Source organism: Panthera leo, chromosome B3 (assembly GCF_018350215.1).
Source record: "Panthera leo isolate Ple1 chromosome B3, P.leo_Ple1_pat1.1, whole genome shotgun sequence".
NCBI lineage: Eukaryota > Metazoa > Chordata > Mammalia > Carnivora > Felidae > Panthera > Panthera leo.
Window position 1 is genome coordinate 5,696,705 of NC_056684.1, and position 22,930 is coordinate 5,719,634.

At 50.4% G+C, this 22,930-nt stretch overlaps 1 protein-coding gene across 2 annotated transcripts in view; it reads right to left on the bottom strand.

The window, feature by feature from the left end:
- The window catches only part of ZNF710 (zinc finger protein 710), a 68,848-nt gene extending 57,549 nt beyond the window's left edge, over positions 1–11,299 (bottom strand). Inside the window, exon 1 of one of the 2 annotated variants that reach the window (XM_042940985.1) lies at positions 11,169–11,299. The gene's annotated coding sequence lies outside the window, so the exon portion shown is untranslated. Of the gene's footprint in view, positions 1–9,513; positions 9,620–11,168 lie in introns of those variants that run through there. The other variant, XM_042940984.1, reaches the window with a different exon arrangement.
- Positions 11,300–22,930: the final 11,631 nt, after the last annotated feature.

The following is a 22,930-nucleotide window of genomic DNA, read 5'->3' on the forward strand; positions in this document are numbered from 1 at the left end:
AGGCCATGATCTCACGGTTCATGAGTCTGAGCCCCACGTCGGGCTCCATGCTGATGGTGTGGAGCCTGCTTGGGATTCTCTCTCTCTCTCCCTCTCTCTGTCCCTTCTACATGTGCGTACGGTCTCTCTCTCTCTCTCAAAATAAAGAAAGAAACTTAAAAAAAAAACAAACCTCAAATCATGAGCATCAAAAATAATAATTGCAATGGAAACACATCAAATATATTACAATTTGTGAGTTAATCCTGATACTAAAAATACCTCTGTGGGTGGACTAAACAGAAGATTAGAGATAACTAAAGAGAGAATTAAGAAGCTGGAAGACAAGTAAGATATTCCCCAGAAAACACTACCAAAAACCCAAAAGATTGCAAATGAAAAAGTTAAGAGACATATAGAAATAAGATCAAAACACATCTAACTGGAGTTCCCAAAAGAGAGGCCAGAGAGAGATAATGATGGAGAGACAATATTCCAAGAGCTAATGGCTGAAAAGCCTCTAGCACTGATAAAAGTCACCAATCTTTGGTTTCAGAAAACCCAACGAATGCTTAGCCAAATAAAATCTAATCCACTCCTAAGTAAATAATATTGAACTGCAAAACATACAAATGAGCGCATACCCACACACATGTAAACCACCACCACCACCACCACCAACCAGGGAGACGAGATTACCTACGAGGAACAATAATTGTGCTACCAACTTCTCAACATCAACAATGGCCAGAAGACAATGGAAAACTATCTTTAAACACTTAGGGAAGATAACTGGCAAGCTAATGTTTTATACCCACTAAAACAGTAACAGTAAGGATGACATAAAACGTTAGCCAAACAGGAACGAGAAGTTTACGATGAGAAGATCTTCACCATATGTTGTGATATCAGAAAGTAGGTCTGAGATGCAAGGAGAAACGTTAAGTAAGCAAAATGGAAAATATGCGGAAAATGAAAGCAAAGGCTAACTGTATAGAACATTAAAAATAAATGCCCGGTTTGTGGAACTGAAGAGAGAAACACGATGCAGCTAAACCACTGGGAGACGACTGCATGTGTCACAACAGTGACTTTACAGAAAGCATTCCCAAGGTCCTTGCATTATTTGAGAAGAGATAGACACCAACTAACTTTAAATCTTCTGCAGTCTGCAAGGATCAAAAGAATAGAAACAGAGTGTGTAAGCTGCAAAGCAGTAAAGAAAAAAACAGTGAAGGAAAGAAAGGGAAAAAAAAAAATCTTTTTTTTTTTTTTTCAACGTTTTTTATTTATTTTTGGGACAGAGAGAGACAGAGCATGAACGGGGGAGGGGCAGAGAGAGAGGGAGACACAGAATCGGAAACAGGCTCCAGGCTCCGAGCCATCAGCCCAGAGCCTGACGCGGGGCTCGAACTCACGGACCGCGAGATCGTGACCTGGCTGAAGTCGGACGCTTAACCGACTGCACCACCCAGGCGCCCCCCCAAAAAAATCTTTTAATCAACTTAAAAGAATGAACAGCCCGGCTGGCTAAGTCAGTCGGTGGAACGCGCGACTCTTGATCCTGGGGCTGCGGGTTCGAGCCCCCTGTTGGGTGTAGAGATTGCTTAAAAATAAAATCTTTTTTTTTTTTTTTTTTTTTTAATTAAAGAATGAACAAAGAATCCGAAAAAGAAGAAACAGAAAGCACAAAATAAGATAGTACAAAGAAATCCACATGTATCCAAAACTATAACCAACGTAAACCCAGCTCTGAACTGTGTATAGGAGACATGAAGACAGAGATAGATACAGGACAAGAGTCCTGGCCTTGCAGACTGAAACCATAAGCACAGAAGGGGAAAAAGTAGCAGAGAACCATGGCCGAGGCACCAAAGTGTTGGCAGGAGAGGAGGGAATGGCAGAAAACAGTAAGTCGTAAGAGGAGGGCCCAGAGTGACGAGCCAGTATTTGCCATGGAGAAGTCAAGTAAGCAGAGGCCACAAAAGGGACTGCCAGGCATGCTCAGGGGGTGGGTCAGGGGCCTCTGCAAGAGCAGGTAGGAGTGGGGGTTGAAATACTCTGCTGTTTTGGAGCTGGAGAGGAGAGAGGGAGAGGAAGCAGGGACAGAAAGGGTGAACTCTTCTCTGTGAAGTTTTGGGTGGAGTGACACGGGAAGTGGGTTGGGGAGAAGCAGGGCCAGAGAGGAGGGAGACAGGTGTGTCTGTATCTGTAGGCAGGGAATTAGGGCACGGGAGGATGTGGGGTGCTCAGGCCTACGGGGGTAGCCAGGGCAGGACACAGGGGACCTAGGGATGGGGTTGATGCTAGACATGTTGCCCCGGTGGGTAGGCATAGGTTTCCCAGCTTGGCGCAGGGGTGTTCAAGGAGGGAAGTGCGGTGGGGAGATGGGAAGAGTTCAGAATTTCAGAGGTGACCTGCTTCCCGGTAATAGCAAGTCCGCAGCGAACTTGTGGTCTGTGGCTAGTGAACGGAGGCCTGATGGGAGAGGAGGCATGTAAACTCGGGGGCCCCACGATCAAACATCGCAGGGTGGGGCTGACCTACCAGCACCACCAGCTTCCAAAGGGAACCTGATGCTTTTCAAGAGGCCGGCTTGGATGTGGTCCTTCTGAGGACATTCTGATGTGGTGCGTAAAACAACCACTGAAGTTCGGCTATTGTTTCTTACCGAACACCTGCAGGATAGCCTCCCCATCTGGAACCCCGTTCTTCCATGGCTGCCCCACTGGGAATGGGATGGGGTCATAGATGGCATTCGGGCATGACCAGAAGACAAACCACACTGAACCAAGAGTCGTTACAGAAGTGATAGTTTCCCCTGTCAATCTGGAGGGTGGACATTCCCGCTTTCTGTGGCGATCCTTCCTACCTGACCTTGATTCCCTATTTATTACACACTGAGGGAATGGAACGAAGAAAGGGAAGGTGGTCGGGCTACATTGTGATTCCCTGGTCTCAGCTTCTGACTTTACTGAAAATCCTCCCGCTTCCAACACCTCTCTCAGTATTCCCAAAATATACACACAATAGAGCATATATATTTAATATCACAGACGCCTTTAGGATGACGGTTATAGAAGACAGAATTAAAACCCCCCTAGAGGTCAACCCACTTCTAACATAGCAGTCCTTCACTCCATTTATAAGTATATGAATTATAAAGATCATACACACTGATAAAAATTCAAACAGCACAGAAATGAATTAAAGAGAAAACACAAGGCCTCTGTACTTGGGGGTAAGGCATTAGGGATGGGGGAAGGGTCAGGTCTGTGAGCTACACGCATTAATTAGTAAGTAATGAGAACCAGTCCATTTTACCTTTGGAAGCTGCCGATCCGACATACATTTTTGGCCCTGCTTTGGCTTCTAATATCCTTTAATCCCCCTTTCAAAATCTGTCCCAATCTCCTGCTACCACCCCGCCCCTTATTCGACAGTGCACTTCTTCAAGCATCTTCTGGCCGAATCCAGAATCTTTCATTTAGCTTGCAGTGCTGCGGCTGTCTTGTTTCCTAATTCTTTTTTCTAAGCAAACAAAATGACTTAGGCCCAGTACTGACACAGACTCTCGTGGGCTAGCCTGGCAACGTGGGGAAAAACTTTTGTCTTATGCACGAGCAATTGGGAGACACCTGGTTTTTTGTTTTTAATTTATTTTGAGGGAGACAGAGAGAGAGTGGGGGAGGGGCAGAGAGCGAGGGAGAGAGAGAGAATCCCAAGCAGGCTCCACGCTGCCAGCGCAGAGCCCGACGCGGGGCTTGAACTCATGAACCGCGAGATCATGACCGGAGTTGAAACCAAGAGTCACGGGCGCTCAACTGACTGAGCCACCCAGGCGTCCCTGGGAGACACTTGCTTGTAACCTAGGGACCTTTGTCATCTCAATTTCCATTCTCCTAAAAGTGCTCTCCCCTAGTCCCACCTGCCCTGCTAGGAAGTTAGGCTTTGTGAGCCGGGACTCTGGGGCCCAACCGTCCAGTGCCAGGCCTGGTTCTGACACGTGACCTCCAGAAAGCTATTCATCCTAAATGAGCGGATGTATGGAAAGTGTTTAGGATGGTGCCTGGTCCATAGTAAGTGCTGTGTAGGAAGAGAGTTGGGTGCAATGAGCTAAGAAAGGCATTTGCCCCTAGTTCGGGGAAGTCGCAGGTCCCTTTGAGGCCGGCAAAAGCTCTGGATGTTCTCCCCAGCAAAGCACGCACACGTCCACACAACACTCTGCACGGCTGCACGTGCACAACCGAAGCCCTCCCTCCCCCACCCTCCCCAGACTGCAAGGCTCAAGCACCACGGGCCTTGGCCCTCTGGTCCTCTCCACACTGATGTGAGGATCTCAGGCACAACGCTCCGTGGCCATTCTTAAAGTATTATGTTCACAAGCAAGGAACTATTGAGCAACTCCCTCGTTTTAGGTTCCGCTTTTGGCAGAAATGGTGTACCTTTCTTCCCCAAAGCCCTTCTGACCCTTGAACAGTTTTTCTCTCGATTCAGGCCAAATCCTCCCTGGGTCACCTTAAGACAATCTCTCTGCGTGCAACAAAGCCCCACACGCTCTTTGCGAATTATTCTGATCCTTCCCCAAAGCTCTGCCGGTCTGGCCGCTCTGCAGCATTTATGGGAAGTCAGACCACCACACGGACTAGTGCCTGCTGGAGGGGGGGGGGGAGGGGGCGGCCACCAGAGGCACCGCAGAGGTGGATGCTGTGGACGCCCAGGCCCTCACTCTTAATAAGCTTGGAAACAGCACACACCAGCAAAAGCCAGAGATGACAGAAGCCAGAAGGAACTTTGCGAGATGATCTAATTCCCTCATTAACCAGAGAAGTGACTCTCCCGTGGTCATCCAACTCATTCACAGCCAAGCCGAGAATCCCCCCCCCCCCTCCCCGTTCAGAACTTTGATTCCTTTGGCATTTCGCAGACTTTACCACGCAGGTGAGTCGTGTTAGAATGCAGATTCAGCAGGTCTGCTGAGGGCCAGAGATTATGCATTTTGCTAACAAGCTCCTGGGCGGGCCGGGCAGACGATGCTGGTGCTGCGGGTGCAGGGCCCGGGGTTTACATCAAGGTTAACGGACTATCCCACCCTGGCTAAGGCCTCTTCACCCACCTTTTTCCTGTGGCTGTTTAAATGCCCTTTCTTCAGGAAAGCCTCCCTTCCCTCATCCTCCCTGATTATCAGCTCCCATGGCCTCTGTACTTTTCCCTTTGAAGCGTTTATAACAACTGTAATTAAAGAGTATTTGTGTAATTATTAGTTCAGTGTCTGTCTCCCAGGGAGACTACAAGCTCCATGAGGTCGGGCCCAGCACAGAGGCTGGTAAATCACACCGTCAATGAAAGGGTAGCTGTTGTGGTCTGGAAGAGCCTGGGCCAGCATCCTGGATCAGGAAGGGAGGGTTTACACGTGTGGGAAACACTTTCTGGAGCCCTCAAGGCCAACAGCCACACTTCTAGCTTTAAAATCCCCGCCGGTTTCAAATACATGCCAGCCAAAATTGAAGTCGAAAAGCATGCTTAAGAAAAGAAAAAGTCTCCTAAATCTTTATCAAGTGCAAAATAGTCCCGACCTGGTGCTAGCCACTCTGCTCGGGGGACAGGGAGGCCTCCCAAAGAAGCATCCCTTCGAGTCTGCGTTGGGTGAATGGTCTTCGAGAGCGGTGCGGGTCCCGGCAAAGGGAAGCAGAGGGCAGGCTCCCTGACCGGCCTCGCTCCACCGCAGACCAACGATTTCTTTTTCAGTGTTTCTGCTGCCATCCTTTCGAGGAACCCCAAAGCTCTGAATGCTCAGCTCCTTGGTGTGGGCAGGGATCCCCGACCTCATTGTTCACTGCAGGGAGGCAAAACCTGAAGTCAGTCAGCCTGGGTTCAGGTATCAGCTCTGTGCCCCTGGGCCAGTTATTCAACTCCTCTGGGCTCTAGTTTCCCCATCTGCCAAACGGGAATAACGATTTAGTACCGGCACCTGCAAGGACTAAGGGACACGATATACACAAAGCATGTGGACAAGCCCGGCCCAAGATACCCTGATTATTATTATTCTCCCGCGATCCAGTCCAGTTCAAGATGTCTCTATTGTTCTGCACAGTCTCCACCCAGTGGCTCCACCTATGCAGGATCGACTCTTCCCAGCTGCTCCTGCCTTACCTGTCTGGAGCTTGTTTGAAGCCATGACTCACTGCAAAACTCTGCAGGTCCCATCAATCACCTCCCTGTCCCCACCTCTGTGTGTCACTCGTGGGTTCCTACTGGGAGGGAGGTCTTTTTCCTAATGCCCGGTCCACTTATTCACCAAGGATTATCGAGGGCCCACCACGTGCCAGGCCCTGTTCTGAGCACAGGGGCTTAGCCACGAACACAGACCTCCTACCCTCACGAGCTGACATTCCAGTAGGAGAGCTAACCCACGAAGAGACATCGGTTCAGGTCTCTGGCTCTTCCTTACACCCCCGTTCTTCTCCGCAGACCAATCCTAAATAAATCACACACAAGAACAGGGCACGAAGGAAGCATTCCGGATCAAAAAGTGCCGAGTATGACTTGGGAACATCCCGAGAACGAAACCGCTTGCCTCACTGAACTGGCACACTTTGTTCCTGGTGTCCCCTAGTAGTCACAGTGGCCCGTCAAAGCCTCTGGAATAGTATGTGTGTAACAGAGCCGGGCAATAAAGTGCCCTGTTTACCCGTCTCATGCAGGGAGCATACGCCCACGGTTTCATGGTCTCGGAGCCACACTCTCTGGACAGAGCCTGATTCGGGATCCCCAGCGAGAACAGAGGCCAAGGCCCTGTGTTTAAAAGCACCGGAAATGGACTCTGAAGGTTCTGGTTCAGGTACTGGCATTGCCACTTAGAGCACAGCCCCAGGCATGGAGCTTTTCTCATGCCTCAGTTTCTTTCAGGCCATCTCTACGGTGTCTTCCGGCTTTGAAGTCTGAGGGTTGAGACCAACCATCATTAACACGAGACTCAGCAGATGCAGAGATTCCTTCGGTCAGCAACATGAGCCCCTGACCTGGGACCTGGTGGGGGAGCAAGCCCAATGAGGAGCCTGTGGGGAGCATCCTGCGGGATACACTTGACTCCTCCTTTGTTTACTTCCTCTCTTCTACCTTCAAACTTGAGCAAACTCAGATGGAAATACCTCCGGGCCGCAAGGCAAACCTAAAATAGAAGTCGTGCAAAACCTCTGGTGGTCCCATTAGTCTCCCTTCTGTCCACTCGAAAACCATCCCAGACCTTGTCTGTCTCCTGGTCTCTAGACAGCGAGCCTAAAATAAGTCTCCCCGGTAGGAAATGCCTGGTCGGGATGGAGGTGACCCAAGTACAGAACAAACGGCCTGCTGGCCGCACACCCCAGGACAAGGACTCACCTAGGAATCTGCCCAGAGAAGAGTGAGGATCTGTTCTCACTTCAACTCACTGCGTCTCCCTCCAGGCGAGCCTGGAGGAAAGAAAATGTGACCCAAATGTCCAACACCCCCCTACTCAAAAGAGAGCTGCTCTCTCCCACTGCCCTCATGTGAGGAAGCCAGGTCCTGCAGGTTTCTGGAGCACTAATGCAGCTGGAACTATAGGTGACCAGTTAGGGCTCAAACAGGTGCTTGGCACAGGGTGGTGACATGTGGCCCATGGGCCGGTTGACAAAACCACCAAGAAAGCTCTAGAAAACAATATTCACTTAAAACAAACAAGAAACATACAGTCATGCTCGGTCTCAAAAATCAAAACCAGACAGGCCCATGGCTTGATCGCAAACACTAAAAATACATGTTCTAATGTCTGATGGCAATTAGGGGTGGTTTTCTTCCCTTCTCCCACAAGACCCGGCAGGTCTTTTAAAGGCCCCTGATAAGAGCACACCAGGGATGCAGGCCCAGGGGCCCTCTACTTGGCAGAAATGAACTTTGACTGGTTTTGCTTACACGTGTACAAAGGCAGGACTCAAAGAGTAGCTTCAAAGTTGGCTGGGTGACCCCCAAGGGTGCAAAGTCCTGCTTCGCACACCTGTGGGGGAATTTTTGTGACTCTCCCAGACACCCACGGGACCCGGCTACCGTCCCCTCCAGGTCGACACCGGCTAGGAGTTTCCATTTTGCCCAGAAATAAAGGCGTTCAGAGTGCCCTTGGCAGTTAGGCGCTCGGCCGGGCAGCCCGAAGGTGGGCCACCAGGATGGCCACTCACTGGACCGCTCCGACGGGGAAGGACGGGCACCTCGCAGTGTCCCAGTGAAAACGCACCCAGACTACGGCTCTGCCTTCGCCCCAACCAACGCAGAGCTGAGAGACAGATACATTAAGGACCGTTTCGGGTTAGTTAAAACCCACGCAAGCACCGCCCTGGCCTCTTAAATCTTCCCAAACTACAGCTCAGACTGGAGGGAAGCAGTTGCTGCGACCATAAAAGTCATCTTAAAAGGCAAGTTGGAAAAAAAAACCCGATACGCACTAGTTAGCAAGTCCGCAGTTAGGGGGGCGGTGGCACTAGGGCCGGGTCTGTGGGATCTGCGCGCCTGCAGGGGCTGCCCCGTCGGTACCCGGGTCCTCGCGCCCACCCGGCAGCCTCGGCCCCCCCCCCCCCCCGCGTCTGACGCCGGCGATCACACCCCACAGCTCCGTCCAATTAGGAAAATGACCGCGAGGAGACGGCGAGTGGGCAACGAGGAAGGGGAACTGAGACTAGGGAGGCTAGGGACAGGCCGTGGGGACCCCGCCAGCCGGCGAGCACCTTCAACAGGTCCCCGGCCCGGGGCGCCCCGACGCCGGCCAGGCGGGGGTCCCGCAGCGCACGACGTGCGGCCGCCGGCTGCCCTCGGGGGGCACCCCCAGCCCCCCCCCCTCAGTCCGCTCGGCCCTCCCCCGCCACCACCACCCCCCCTCCCGGGACGGCGGGGACGCGCCGTAACCGTCCCCCCAACCCCCACCCCCCCCCGCACCGGAGAATAAAGTTTGTGGGCAGCCGCAGGGGCGGGGCGGCGGCGCGGCGAGGGGGTGAAACTTTGAGTCCCGGGCCGGGTGCGGGGGGAGCGCGCGGGGTGCCGGGACACCCACGTGCGGGCCCGGGAGCCGCCGCCGCCGCCGCCGCCGCCGCCGCCGCCGCCGCCTCCCCGGCCTCCCGCTCCGCCGCCGCCGCCGCCGCCACCGCGGCGCTTTCCTTTCATTTCTGCTTCTCTCTCTCCCTCTCTCTCTCTCTCTCTCATTCGCGCGCTCTCCTCGCTCTCGCCCTCTTTCGCTCGCTCGCTCCCTCCCTCCCTTCCCCCTCCCCCCCCCCCCAGACGCCATCTCTCCCTCTTTCCCCGGCTCTCCCTCTCTCCCTCCAGCTCCCCGGCATGAGGGAATGTGGAAGTGAAAGGAAAAGACGACATGTTTGCAGCGCGGCGCGGGCCTGCGCGCGGCCGTCCCCGGGGAGAGGCGGGGGGCGGGTCGGCCGCCGCCGCCTCGACCCACCCCCGCGCCCCCCGCGCCCCCGCCGGCGCGCCGCCCGGGGCTGCGGGGCCGGGGGCCGGGGGGACGCGCGGGACACTCACCCTGGTCCGGGCGCGGCTCCTGCGCTGGGGGCCCTCGGCGGGCCGGGGCCGGGGCCGGGGCCGGGCCGGGGGCTCCTGGCTGCCCACCGCCCGGGCTGCTGCTGCGCGCCCGCCGCCCGCCTCCACGCGCGCCCGCCGCCTGCTCCTGCCGCCCTCCCTCCGGCTCCTCTCTTTCTCTCCCTCTCTCTCTCTCTCCCCCCCTCCTCTCTCCCTCTCCTCTCTCGCTCTCTCTCCCTCCTGCTCGCTCTCTCGCTCGCTCGCTCTCTCTCCCTCCCTGGAAGAAGGGAATGAGGCAGGGCTGACGTGAAGGGATGCAAAACAGCTCCTCCTAACCCAGCTCGCAGAGGAAGAGAGACAGAAAAGCAGCCCTTTTATCTCTCTTTTGTTTTCTCACTTCCTTCCACCCCCCCCCCCAGCACCCCCCTCCTGTCAGCCCAAGTTTTCTTTTCTCTTTCTACCGCAGAGAGGATTTTTCTTCCTTTCTTTCTCTTTCTTTCGGTTCAACTCTCCCACTCAAATTGAAAGCCTGGAGGGTTTTCTTTCTCCTTTTTTTTTCTTCCCTCTTTTCTTCCTTCTTCCTCCTTTCTTATTTCTCTAAAAGGGTTTTGTTTGCTGTGGGAGTTTCGTTTGAAAATCAAGTCACGCCTTTTTTCCTCCTTTTCTTTCTCTCTCTCTCTCTTTTTTTTTTCTCCTCTCAGCAGAAAAGGGGAACAAAGATTAACTGAAGCGGGGGAGAGGGGGAGCGTCTGAACCTCGCATGGAAATGGGGGGCCCGGCCCTGCCCCGCACAAAGGGGGCCCGGGGGCTGCGCGCCCCCTCCCCCCTGGGAAGCCCGGGGCGTCCTCCCGAGAGGAGGGTCGGCGGGGGCGGGGGCCGCGGCGGCGGCGGCGGCTGGGTGCCGGCTCCTTCCGAAGTGCGGGCGGGGGCCCGCCGAGTCCGCCCCTCCCCAGCCAGGGGTGGAAGGCTGGGTGTGTTCTTTACTTATATATTTTTAAAGTAGGCAGATGGGCTTGGAACAAACATCCCCGCAGAGCACTGAACTGTAAAAGAGCCTTTAAACAGCTGTTTGCAGAGCCCTGGACGGCCAGACTCGAGGGAGCGGCGCGGGCTGCGAGCGCCGGGGCCGGGGTGGGAAGGGGCTCGGAGGAGGCGCTGGGATCGCCGCCCCCCCCCCCCCCCCCGCGCCTCCGCCCCCGAGGGCTCTCCGATCCCGGGGCCTGGGCCGCGCCCCCCGTCCCCACCCCGGGAGCGAGGCTGGGGGGCGCCGAGGCGTGGCCGTTCGCGGCGCGGGGGGTCGGGCCCCAGGCGCCTCCCCGCGGGGCCGCGGGCTTTGCCACCGCCTGCCCCCCCCCCCCCCCCCCCCCCCCCCCCCCGCCAGACCCCGCTCCCCGGGCAGGCCGGACCTTCGGCTTCCAACCTCCCGAACGCCCGCCACTCGGAGCCGCTTCTCGACTCCGACGCTGGGCCGGTCTGGAGTCCTCGGACTGAGCCGGGCAGAGCCGCCAGGAAGGGTCAATTATTCATGGGGCGCCTGGGCGTGCTCCCAAGACCTGCTCTGCCCTCAGCTTCTCCGGAGAAGTGGGGAGAAGGCAAGGGAAAAGTTCCCTGAGCAAAGTTGGCCACATTTCTCATTTTCCCAAGTAAGCTTTGAGCACCTGCTGGATGCCTGACCCACGGACGGGGGCTGCCGCCAAGGGGCTGGGGAGAAACGTGAGGTCTCCGTGGGCCCCCAGGGTTTCCGCAGGAAACAATGCCGGAGCGGGCTGCAGCCCGGGACCGGGTCATGGAGAGGAAGGAAAGCCTGAATCCTCACCCCTCCCTCTTCTCTTCCTTCCCCTTCTCTTCCTTCCTCCCGGCTGCTTCTCCTTGGCTCCACCCCTTCTCCTCATCAATTCCTCCCACACTTCCCTGCTCTCCCTGGCTTTTCACTGGAGGGTCCCTTCTCCCAGCGGGGAGCAGATGCTGAGCCCCATTGTCTCTCCCCCAGTGACTGCAGCCTCCCAGGGACGGGACCTGCCACTCTTCACCCCTCCCCCCAGCCCAGAGGCCCGGGCCTTTAGAGACTGGAGCCCCAAGGCCACTGCCCCTCGCCCCACCCTAAACCGGCTCCCGGTGTTGTGAGCAAGGACTCCAGTCGCTCAGAACGTGGTTTGTTTCTGACTGGGAGTGAGAAGACAGTAGCCCGAGACTGCTTCAGCCAGGGGGACACCATGGTTTTCACATCAGGGCACTGAGCCCGGTATGACCCCGGCGCACTCGCCCACTAAGCCCTCTAAATAGGATAGAAGGGAAGCCACATTGCTGTCATTATTTATATACTCCCCCCTCGGCGCACCTCAGCTGTGTCCTCCAAACAAAGCAAAACGCGGCTCTGACAATCAGACATTCATTTAACAAATGCTTACTGAGTCCCTACTCTGTGCCCGCTCCTGTGCTGGATGCGGAGGAACTGGCCATCAGCACACGTGGCCCTCGCTTAGGCTTTGTAGACCCGCAGGGGAGGGGAAGAAGCCAGGAGGCCGGCAACCGCAATGCCATGAATGAACCAAGGAGGCGCCACAGAGCATTCTTGGAACCGGGGTGATCAGGGATGGCTTCCTGGGGGAGGTGACATCGAAAAGCAGGCCTGTGCCAGGCAAACGCATGGGAAGGTACAGCCTGTCCAAAGGCCCCAGGGCAAGAGAGCACATTCTCACAGATTCTTGGAATAGCCACAAGTATTTGCTGCGGTGTGGAGTACAGTGGGGGAGTGGGGAGTGAGGAAGGTCAGGGCACACAAGTCAGGGAGGGGCGAGTGGGGACTGTGTCAGGGCACAAGTCAGGCAGCGGGGCCCTATCAGCGAGATGTTCAAATTTTAGCTTCTCCCACTTGCTAACTTCAAGAACTTGGGTGAACAACAGTCCCAGTGAATAACTTAGACTCGGTTTCCTCACTTATAAAATGGGGTCAAGAAGTCTTGCGCGGTGCAGAGACGGGGTCTTGTGTCTTAAGGGCGGGGGGCTCACTGGCTGCATATCCTGGGCAGGTTGATGTAAGTTTCCCGTCTGTAACATGGGCATGAAAACACCTGACCCCCGGCATTGCTGTGAGGCTTAACTGAGCCCATGCCTAGCGTCCGGTGCATAAGTGCCAATACCTGGTGGCTTTTATTCATTATTATTATAAATCGGGGAGTGACTGACTGCCAGGGAGGTGCCCTTACAACCTGGGAATGACTTTACGTTCTGGGCCGAAACCAAAATGACTCACCGTGTCAGAAACGTGATGGGCTCTCTGTGGAGGAAGCATTCCTTCAAAGATGGCCTGTGTCCCAGTGGGTTCACTGGGACTGGGGAACGCCTAAAGCCTGATCGGGATGGCCAGGACATCCTGGATGTCTCGGAAATTTCACATCCTGGAAATGGGAAGACTGCAGTTGCAGAGGCCTGGCCTGCTCCGTGGAGTTGTGGCCTGCCTGAAGAACAAACAAGAATGAGAAGAGGGAGGCCTCATAAAATCCAGGAGGGCCCCTCTGAGCAGACACCTGGCTGTGTTTGCTCAGCAAAGAGAAGTAGACACAGAAGTTCACACTGAGGGGGGGAGAGGGAGAGAAAGAGATTATCGACTCCTCCAGAGCCGGAATTAAATCTCTTAAAACCTCTCGGGCCTTTGCTTGGGTTCCTCATTCCCCCAGCAACCTGCAGATGAACTTGGCACCAGGAAAACGCCCCCCGGTTGGAGGCAGACACCGACGTTCCAGTTCCTGCATTGTAAACATTTTATACTTCTATTATTTCTCTGTGACACACGTTCATTGTGAAAGAATTTGAAAATCAGCTAAGCCAAACTGAGAAAGAACCCCCTGTAGAGACATTATATTTTGGTGTATATTCTTGGGTGTTTTATACCCACATATCCACATGTAAATGCACATCATAATAAAACTCCAAAGTCAATCTCGTTAAACAGATGAATGATTACACACGTAAATATGCTATTTTTACAAAATTAACAAAAATGGCATAACCCTATACCAACTGAATTACAACCACTTTTTAAAAAAATTTTCTTTAATGTTTTATTCTTGAGAGAGAGAGAGAGAGAGAGAGAGACAGAACACGAGTGGGGGAGGGGCAGAGTGAGCAAGGGACACAGAATCATCGGAAGCAGGCTCTAGGCTCTGAGCTGTCAGCACAGAACCCAATGCAGGGCTTGAACCCACGAGCCTTGAGATCATGACCTGAGCCGAAGTCGGACGCCCAACTGACTGAGCCCCCCGGGCGCCCCTACAACGATACCTACCCAGAGATAGGCCACAAATATCTCTCCCTGTTTAGAAACACAAGGTCACTGCTAATGAATGATGCCATTCCATATATACATATATGCAGGTATCTTAATTTGTTTAAACAAATTAATTGTTGCACTTAAAAAGTGGATGTTTCCACTTTTATGAACCTACTATGATAAACAGATTTCTACAGTCACCTTTACGCCAGGTAGATGTCGTATTCTGGTCATCCTTTTGCATACGAGGAGACTGACGCACAGAAATGTTACAAAAAACCCACAAAACTTCCCAAGGTCACAGCTATGGAGCGACTGAATCAGAGTTTCTGGTTGGGATTTCTTTCCAGCAAGTCTGTTTTCTCCTTTTCTTCTTCTTCTTTTTGTAAAGTTTATTTTGAAACGGCGGGGGCGGGGGGGGGGCGGCAGAGAGAGAGAGGGAGAGAGAGAATCTCAAGCAGGCAACGCACCGCCAGAGCAGAGCCCAACGTGGGGCTCGAACCCACGAACTGTAACATCATGACCTGAGCCGAAATCACTGAGACACTTTTAACCGACTGAACCACCCAGGCACCCCTGTTTTCTCCCTTTCTTTAGAGTAACTGTGCTCTCCACCTACCTCCCTGATACCTTTTTCTCTCACAGATTGCCGGTGAGAACCGGTCTGGGCAGGTGACCCACTTCCTTCTCTGAGACCTTTTTAATTTCATTAGGGTCCACGTCTGGGGGTAGTTGGGAGGCACAAAAGCAGGTAATATGTGAGACGGGACCCGTGGCGCTGTAGTTCATAAGTTGTAAAGCTTATGTGAATGTCAGGCGCTACCAGCAAGGGCCTAGATACAGAGTCAGACACCTGCCAAGACTGTTCAGCCAAGTCCCCTCTACTTCCCCAACCGAGGAAGGAACGCCAGATTCCCATGAGAGAGGAAGAAATCAGCAGTTGTGAGGCAGACTCAGTAAACGGAGGCCTCTCCTGGGCATGCCATGGTTGCCTGCCTAGAGCTGAAATGGGAAGGAAGGTTTGTTATTATAAGGTTTACTAATCCTCATGATTTCCCCGAGGGAGGATGCATTCATGCCACAGGCCTTCCAGAATGTTCATGCCCATCTCTGAAAATCTGAGGAATCTTGTAAGCTGAGAAAAGGGATGAAACACAGCTCTTCAGTGTCTCGATTGATGTGTTCGCCAGAGTAACCGCTTGGAGATTAGCAGGTGAATATTAAAATGTTTCTTTCATTGACAGAACAGACATTTAAAAAAATGTATCAGTGCCTTTGCAGTGTTCAACATCTGGATTTTTAGTATCAAACCTCCCGACTGGAATCCCGCCAATGGAAGGCGTAGGACCCCAGGGTTGAATTAAAAGGGACTGCGGAGAGCGGAGGTGGACGGACGGGCTGGATGCCGGGAGACCCAGAACGGGTGGAGGGTCACTGAGAACGGGGCTAGGGACTGACGTCCCACAGAAAATGGGCACCCACTCACAGTCCTCAGAAGTATAGTAATAATTTAGGAATCACCAGGGTTTGCAGGGCAAACCCAAAGAAAAGCAAAAGTCTGTGTGGACAGGTGGGGGCAAACATCTGACATTTGCAAATTATTTTCCCAGGAGGAATGACAGGGTGCCATCGAATAATCCAGCTCCTCTGACCCCTTCCTTGTGACCGATGGTGCACATCTGCGTGAGTTAATTCCCATCATCACTTGGATCCATAACTTCACTGGCCTTATTTGCAAAAATATAAGAATAAAAATATGCCCAAAGAAACAAAGGCCATCGACCATAAACAGGAAACTGCCAGCTTCACCAAACAGTTAAAAACAAATACATAAAAGCCACAATGACGACACGTATGGCTATGGGAGGGCTAATCAGTACCCAGCCTGGAAAATAGGTTGATACTGGAGACTAAGACAAGTTTCAAAGCTACTTTAATTCAGTAACTTTCATTCTAGAAATCTGAGAGAAATGGGTGCATGGGTGTCTTAGTCATGTTAAGCATCCGGCTCTTGATCTCTGCTCAGGTCTCAATCTCAGGGCTGTGAGTTCAAGCCCTGAGTTGGGCTCCATGCTGGGTGTGGAGTCTACTTAAAACAAAACAAAACAAAACAAAACAAAACAAAACAAAACAAAACAGCACACTGGTGTCTAGAAATCTGAGAGAATCAGCAGGGTGGGGGATGCCTGACTGGCTCAGTCAGAAGAGCCAAACTCAAGTCATGTGACTTGAGGTTGAGCCCCATGTTGGATGTAGAGATTACTTAAAAATAAATAAGTGAACTTAAAAAAAAAAAAAAAAGAATCAGCGAGGTGGACAAAAACGTATGTTAAGGGTGTTTATCAAAGTATTATTTATGTTGGCAAAAATTGCAAACAAAAAAATAAGGAGAAGGAAGGAAGTAACCTAAGTATTCAACAATGAGGAAATGTTTGAAGAGCCTATGGCATGCACATTTGATGTAGTACTTTTTGGCTATTAAAAACCATGTTTTTGAAGAATATTTAATGACATGGGAAATGTTTGTAATCTGAGCGAGATACAAAATTGCATAGGCATCAGAATTATATTTTTGTACAATTTTGCATATACATATAGATTTACCCCAAAAAACACATATAAAATGCTGAAAAGGAAACAAACAACTTTCGAGAGTTATTTCTGTCTGTGGGAATTATAGGTGATTTTTATTTTCTTCTTTGACTCTTAGTCTGTTTGCCGAATTTCTATGCTGATAATAATCTTATTTTTTTAATGTTTTTTTTTGGGGGGGGAGGGCAGAGAGAGAGGGAGACAGAAGATCAGAAGCAGGCTCTGCGCTGTCAGGGCAGAGCCTGATAGAGGGCTCGAACTCACAAACTGTGAGATCGTGGAATCGTGACCCGAGCCGAAGTCGACGTTTAACCGACTGAGCCACCCAGGCACCCCTAATTATATTATTTTAAGCAATGAAGATCTCCTCTCCTTAGGTGACAGTGAAAAGACCCAGGCCAGACCCTCAAGGGGCCTCCAGTCCCTAGAAGTGACAGCCAAGCAAACAGGAAGTTAATTCTGCAGGACGCAATTAGGTCTCCTCCCTTGGGAACGTTCGAAGACCTAATGGTAAAGAAGAACCAGCATTTTGGTTCCTGCTGGTTTGGGCTCCGGGCTGAATAGACTATCTATTGTGAAAGTGTATTGTGCACAAGGAGAATGGGGCTTTTTATGAAGGGAAATCAAGAGGGTGCCCGGTGGTAGGGTGGTAACTGCTAGGCGCGGGGAGGAGGAGGCAGGCCTGGGGGGTGGTGGGTGGGCTGTGGGCAGGGCTGCCCTGGAGGCCCTTCCAAGGCGTCCTCCCGGCCTCCGTGCAGGTCACGGTGTCCAGGACTCGCCGAGTCCTTGGCACTGTGTTCATCGACAGGAGCTCAGCAAATGTCTACTGTCCCTCCTAAGAAAAGATGAACGAATAAGCATATGGCATCAGGGATCACGCTCGTGAATTTCCTTTAAGGCATTAATTAAACATGTTGTCTGGAAAAGAAAGACTCCATTGTGAAGCCATGATGCCAAGCAAGACAGGAGGCGAATTTATAGTCTTCACCAAGGCGGCAAGGGGTGGGTGTGTGTGTGTGTGTGTGTGTGTGTGTGTGTGTGTGTGTGTGTCTGCTTTCACGTCAGGAGGGACCTGAGTTCAAGTTTGAATGCGGCAACGACTTGAGTCTCAGGAGCTCTTGGCTGTGGCAACTTGCCAGCTGTGTGACCTTGGCCAGACTCTGCCTCTGAAAGCTTCACTGCCTGGAAAATGGGCTGAGGGCAACCTAGGCTCAAGAAGGTCAGATGAGATGATGCCTGCAAGGTAATGCTGTGTAGACAGCAAAGCACTCCGCAAACGGAAGGAGCTTTTAATGTTAGCATGATTACCTATAACACCCCCAGGCATCACCTGCTTGGCAGGGACAGGGGAGGGGTACCTCAGGGTGATGGCTTGGCTGTGTCGAATCTTCAGACACGAATTATCTTCTTGGTCTCCTTCTTTTGCCTTTAATCTTCGCCTCATCAACAAACATTTACTGAGAATCTACCCTGTGCCGGCCACCCTCAAGGGTCTCCCAGGCAACCAAGGGTGACACGTGTAAGACTAGTGATGACTTATGCAGGAACAGGAGAGCCCAGCTCTTGGCTTTGGGAAGACTTCTTAGAAGTGGTGACGTTTAAAAGGCGTCTTGAAAGAAAAGCGGGAATCCGCTCAGCAAAACAAGGGAAGAGTTTGAGCTGGGAATAGACTTTAGGAAGTTCCTTACCCCCCAGTTTCCTGCTCTGAGGCATCCTACCTCACTGCGGAAGGAGACAATCCATGCAAAGGGCCTTTCCCAGAGCCTGGCCTCTAGTTGCTACTGAAAAAAAGCCCGTTCTTTGTCCTCTTGGCATCAAAGTCACTTCCCCTTAAGCTTACTTCTTGTTCACAGACTGCTCTTTTCCCCCAGTTCCTGGAGGTACTGACTCTTGGCTTGGGCTGCACGCTACTCAGCCCATTTTCCAGGATCCACAAAATACTTCTAAAAGTGGAATTTTCGGGGCACCTGGGTGCCTCGGATGGTTGAGTGTCTGACTCTTGATTTCAGCTCAGGTCACGATCTCTCGCTTGGTGGGATCGAGCCCCACGTCTGCCCTATCAGCACAGAGCCTGCTTGGGATCCTGTCTCTCCCTCTCTGCCCTTCTCCCAGCTTACGAACTCTCTCTCTCTCTCTCTCTCAAAACAAATAAATAAACTTAAAAAAAAAAAAGGAATTCTTTTTGCTTTTTACAAAAATGTTTATTTAGGGGCGCCTGGGTGGCTCAGTAGGTTTATTGCCTGACTTCGGCTCAGGGCATGATCTCTGTTTGTGAGTTCAAGGTCCACATCAGGCTCTGTGCTGACATCTCAGAGCCTGGAGCCTGCCTCGGATTCTGTGTCTCCTTCTCTCTCTACCCCTCTTCCGCTTACACACACACTCTCTCTGTCTCTCTCAAAAATAAATAAAAATTTAAAAACTGTTTATTCATATTGAGAGAGAGAGAAAGCGAGACAAAGAGAGAGAGAGCACGCACAAGTGGGGGAGGGGCAAAGAGCGAGCGAGCAAGAGAGAGAGAGAGAGAATCCCAAGCAGGTTCCACAATGTCAGCACATAGCTGATCATGGAGCTGGAACTCACGAACAGTGAGATCATGACTGAGCCAAATTTGAGTTGGAGGCTCAACTAACTGAGCCACCCAGGGCCACCCACCCCCCCGCCCTCAACAAACTGGAATTTTCAACCTTAAAGAAAATTCCAATAAATTTGATTTTTTTAATTTAGAGAGAGAGAGAGAGAGAGAAAGAGAGCACAGCGGGGGAGAGGGGCAGAGGGAGAGAGAGAGAGAGAGAAAATCATAAGCAGGCTCCATGCTCAGTGTGGGGCCTTGATATGGGTCTTGATCCCATGACCCTGGGATCATGACCTAAGCCAAAACTAAGAGTCAGACGCTCAACTGACCGAGCCACCCAGGTGCCCCCTTCAATAAATTTGAAATAGAGACATCATATGGGCCACATCCTTTGTTTACGATATGCTAAAAGTAGACATAAATGTTAATTGACAATTTAAAATTCTCCACAATAGCTCTTAGATAAAGGAGAAAATGAAGAATAAAATGTTCGTTTGGAAAATAACAGGAAGAACCAAATCTACCAAAACCAACAGTGTATGTGCAAAGCTTTACTCAAAAAGTTATTTAGCTTTTAAGATGATTTTACTATTAAACTCAGAAAAAGTTAAACAAAACACTCATCACACAATTTAGAAACATTAAAAAACAAAACTCCAAACAAAAATAAGGAAGCGATCAGGAAAAAAGCCAAAAAGAACAGGAAAATGGAAAACAGTCCCATTGATGCATGTGTCCTTGAGTTGGTTCTTTTTGTAAGAGTGAGGTCTGAAAAATACAATGGATAAACATCACGAAGAAGAAAAAGAAACAAACACAAGAACACAACGTGAAAATGGTGGGAATAACAAACAGATCTTAAAAAGAAAAATATAAAAGGATCTTACATGAAGTTGCTGACAAATCTGAAAACTCCAACGAAATAGGTAATTTTCTTTCTTTTTTTTAAAGTTTTTTTGTGTGTTTTGTTTTGTTTTGAAAGAAAGAGAGAGAGCACGAACAGGGGACAGGCAGACAGAGAGAGAGAGAATCCCAAGCAGGCTCCACACTGTCAGCACGGAGCCTGATGCGGGGCTCGAACTCACGAACCACGAGATCATGACCTGAGCCGCGATCAAGAGTCGGACCAAACCAGGCGCTTAACCCACCTCGCCACTCAGGCACCCGGAATAGGTAATTTTCTGGGGAAAAGAAAAAATGGAGAAGTTCCTCGGTTTGACAGAATCAAAAGTAGAAACTCTAAAGTACTTCCTTCAGTTTCTGCTCAGAAACACCCTGGACAGACAGCGGTCCCCGGGCCCACTTTCCAAAGCCCCACGCCCCCCACCCCCCTGTGTTTCCATTTTGCCCACAGCGTTTCACACCATCTGATATGACATATGCCTAATTGCTTACTTGTTTCCCTTCCTCTCTCCCCACTGGAATATGAGCTTCCTGCGAAGAGAGAATTTTTTTTTTAATTAAACTTTTTATTTTGACATAATTGTGTTTTTTTTAATTAAATGTTTTATTTTGAGATAATTGTAAGAAAACCGTGTGGCTTCCTGCTGTATACCTACTGCACAGAACCTGGGCCTGGCACGCAGCAGGCATTTGAAATAAATACTACTTTAATGAATAAATGCATTGAGGAAGGATTTAGGAAAGATATCAAGAACACTCTCCCCCAGAATTCTCAGTCCAGAGGGTTTTATTGGGGCGGGGGAGGGTGTCTTTTATAGTTTTGAGGCGTGAGGAACCCCGTGTTCTATAAGTCAAACCAGAATATAGCATTTTCTATGTGAAGAAAACTGCCTTTTTTTTCTTTTTTTCCAAGAGAAGACTTGAATAGGGAGAGACAGACCCTGCACCTGAGGTAAAGGTTGAATAATGTGCATGTAGAAAGGTCAAGTGAATTTACAAGCTTAGCGCAAATCTGAATGTGATTCTCTTTCAAACTTTTACAAAAAGATTATAAAATTCATTGAGCAACACAAACAGGTAGAATTTCAAAGACAATTTTGTACAACGCGAGGAAGAATGGAGGGAACAGATCTCTATATAAAACATATTGGAAAATTACAATATTTAAAATTGGGTGCTATTAGGGCAAAGATGTAGTTATTTTATTATTTTTTTGTTTCAAGTTCTTCTTGAAAGGATGTACAATTATTTTAATAGGTTAAATTAGGTAGCTCAGAAGACAACAATCCACGGACTAATTTAACAGGTCACCAGGTACTGTCATCGGGAGAAGAGGGTTATTGTTATTTTTACTTTTTAAAGTTTATTTATTTTGAGAGAGAGAGAGAGAGAGAGAGGGAGGGAGAGAGAGAGAGAGAATTCAGGAGGGGCAGAGAGAGAGTGAGAGAGAATCCCCAGCAGGCTCTGCACTGTCAGCACAGAGCCCGACTCAGGGCCGGAACTCATGAACTATGAGATCATGAGCTGAGCTGAAACCAAAAGTCGGTCACTTAACAGACTGAGCCACCCAGGCGCCCCCAAAAGAGGGTCATTTTAAAAATTATGTTGGACTGGCATGCCTGGATGGCTCAGTTGGTTACATGTCTGACTTTGGTTCAGCTCATGATCTCACGGTTTGTGAGTTCGAGCCCCACGTTGGGCTCTGTGCTAACAGCTCGGAGCCTGGAGCCTGCTTCGGATTCTGTGTCTCCCTCTTTCTCTGCTCTCCCCTCCTCACCCAGTTGTACTTGGTCTCTCTCTCTCTCTCAAAAATAAATAAACATTAAAAAAAACCAAAAAAATTATTTTAGGCCAACAGCAGTTGAGGTGGGGGGGGGGGGATTCTATTCTTACCTTACATAATAATACAGCAAATAGCTTCTATTTGGACTTTAATAATAATAATAGTAATAATAACAATAGATCAAACCATTAAAACATTAAAGACACTTTCTTTTTTCTAAAAAAATTTTTTTAACGTTTATTTATTTTGGAGACAGAGAGAGACAGAGCATGAATGGGGGAGGGTCGGAGAGAGAGGGAGACACAGAATCTGAAACAGGCTCCAGGCTCTGAGCTGTCAGCACAGAGCCCGATGCGGGGCTCGAACTCACAGACCGTGAGATCATGACCTGAGCCGAAGTCAGATGCTTAACCGACTGAGCCACCCAGGCGCCCCTTAAAGATACTTTCAAACAGCTGGAGAAGGAATAACTTTTCAAGCTTAGGCTCAATGGAGGAAATCAACAGAAAAAAGAACATTTTTGGTGATGTAAATAAGTCAAACTTTGCCATGCTAAGAAAACAAAAATTTTCTCTAAGATCTATTAGTAAGTGAAGAAATCAAGTTGCAATTAGTATAATGTTCACAAAAGGAAGAAAAGTGCACACAAAACAAAGCTATATATTTCTGTGCAACTATACCATGTGTATAAATGTCTAGAACATGGTGAGAACAGACATACACAAACTGATAGCATTTGGGGTGTGGAGTGGATTGGAGAAGAGGGTGGGCCAAGGGGACATCTGCTTTATTTGAAAAAAAACAACCCCCCCTTTTTTTTTAAATGTTTATTTATTTTTGAGACAGAGAGAGATAGATCATGAGCAGGGGAGGGGCAGAGAGAGAGGGAGACACAGAATCCAAAGCAGGCTCCAGGCTCCGAGCTGTCAGCACAGAACCCGATGTGGGGCTCAAACTCATGAACCTGAGAGATCATGACCTGAGCCGAAGTCAGATGCTTAACTGATAGAGCCAGCCATGCACCCCATATCTGCTTTATTTGAAGCATGGGAATTTAGATTTTTTATATCAAGAATAGGCTCATATTTGCTTGTGTAATTTTTTTATTTACCTATTTATTTATTTAAGTTTATTTATTTATTTTGAGAGATGAGTGAGAGCGTGAGCAGCAGAGAGTCAGAGAGAGAGAGAGGAGAGAGAGAGAATCCCGAGCTCTGACAGCACAGAGCCTGACTCAGGGTTTGAACTCACCAACCGTGAGATCATGACCTGAGTCGAAATCGAGAGTCAGGTTGATGCC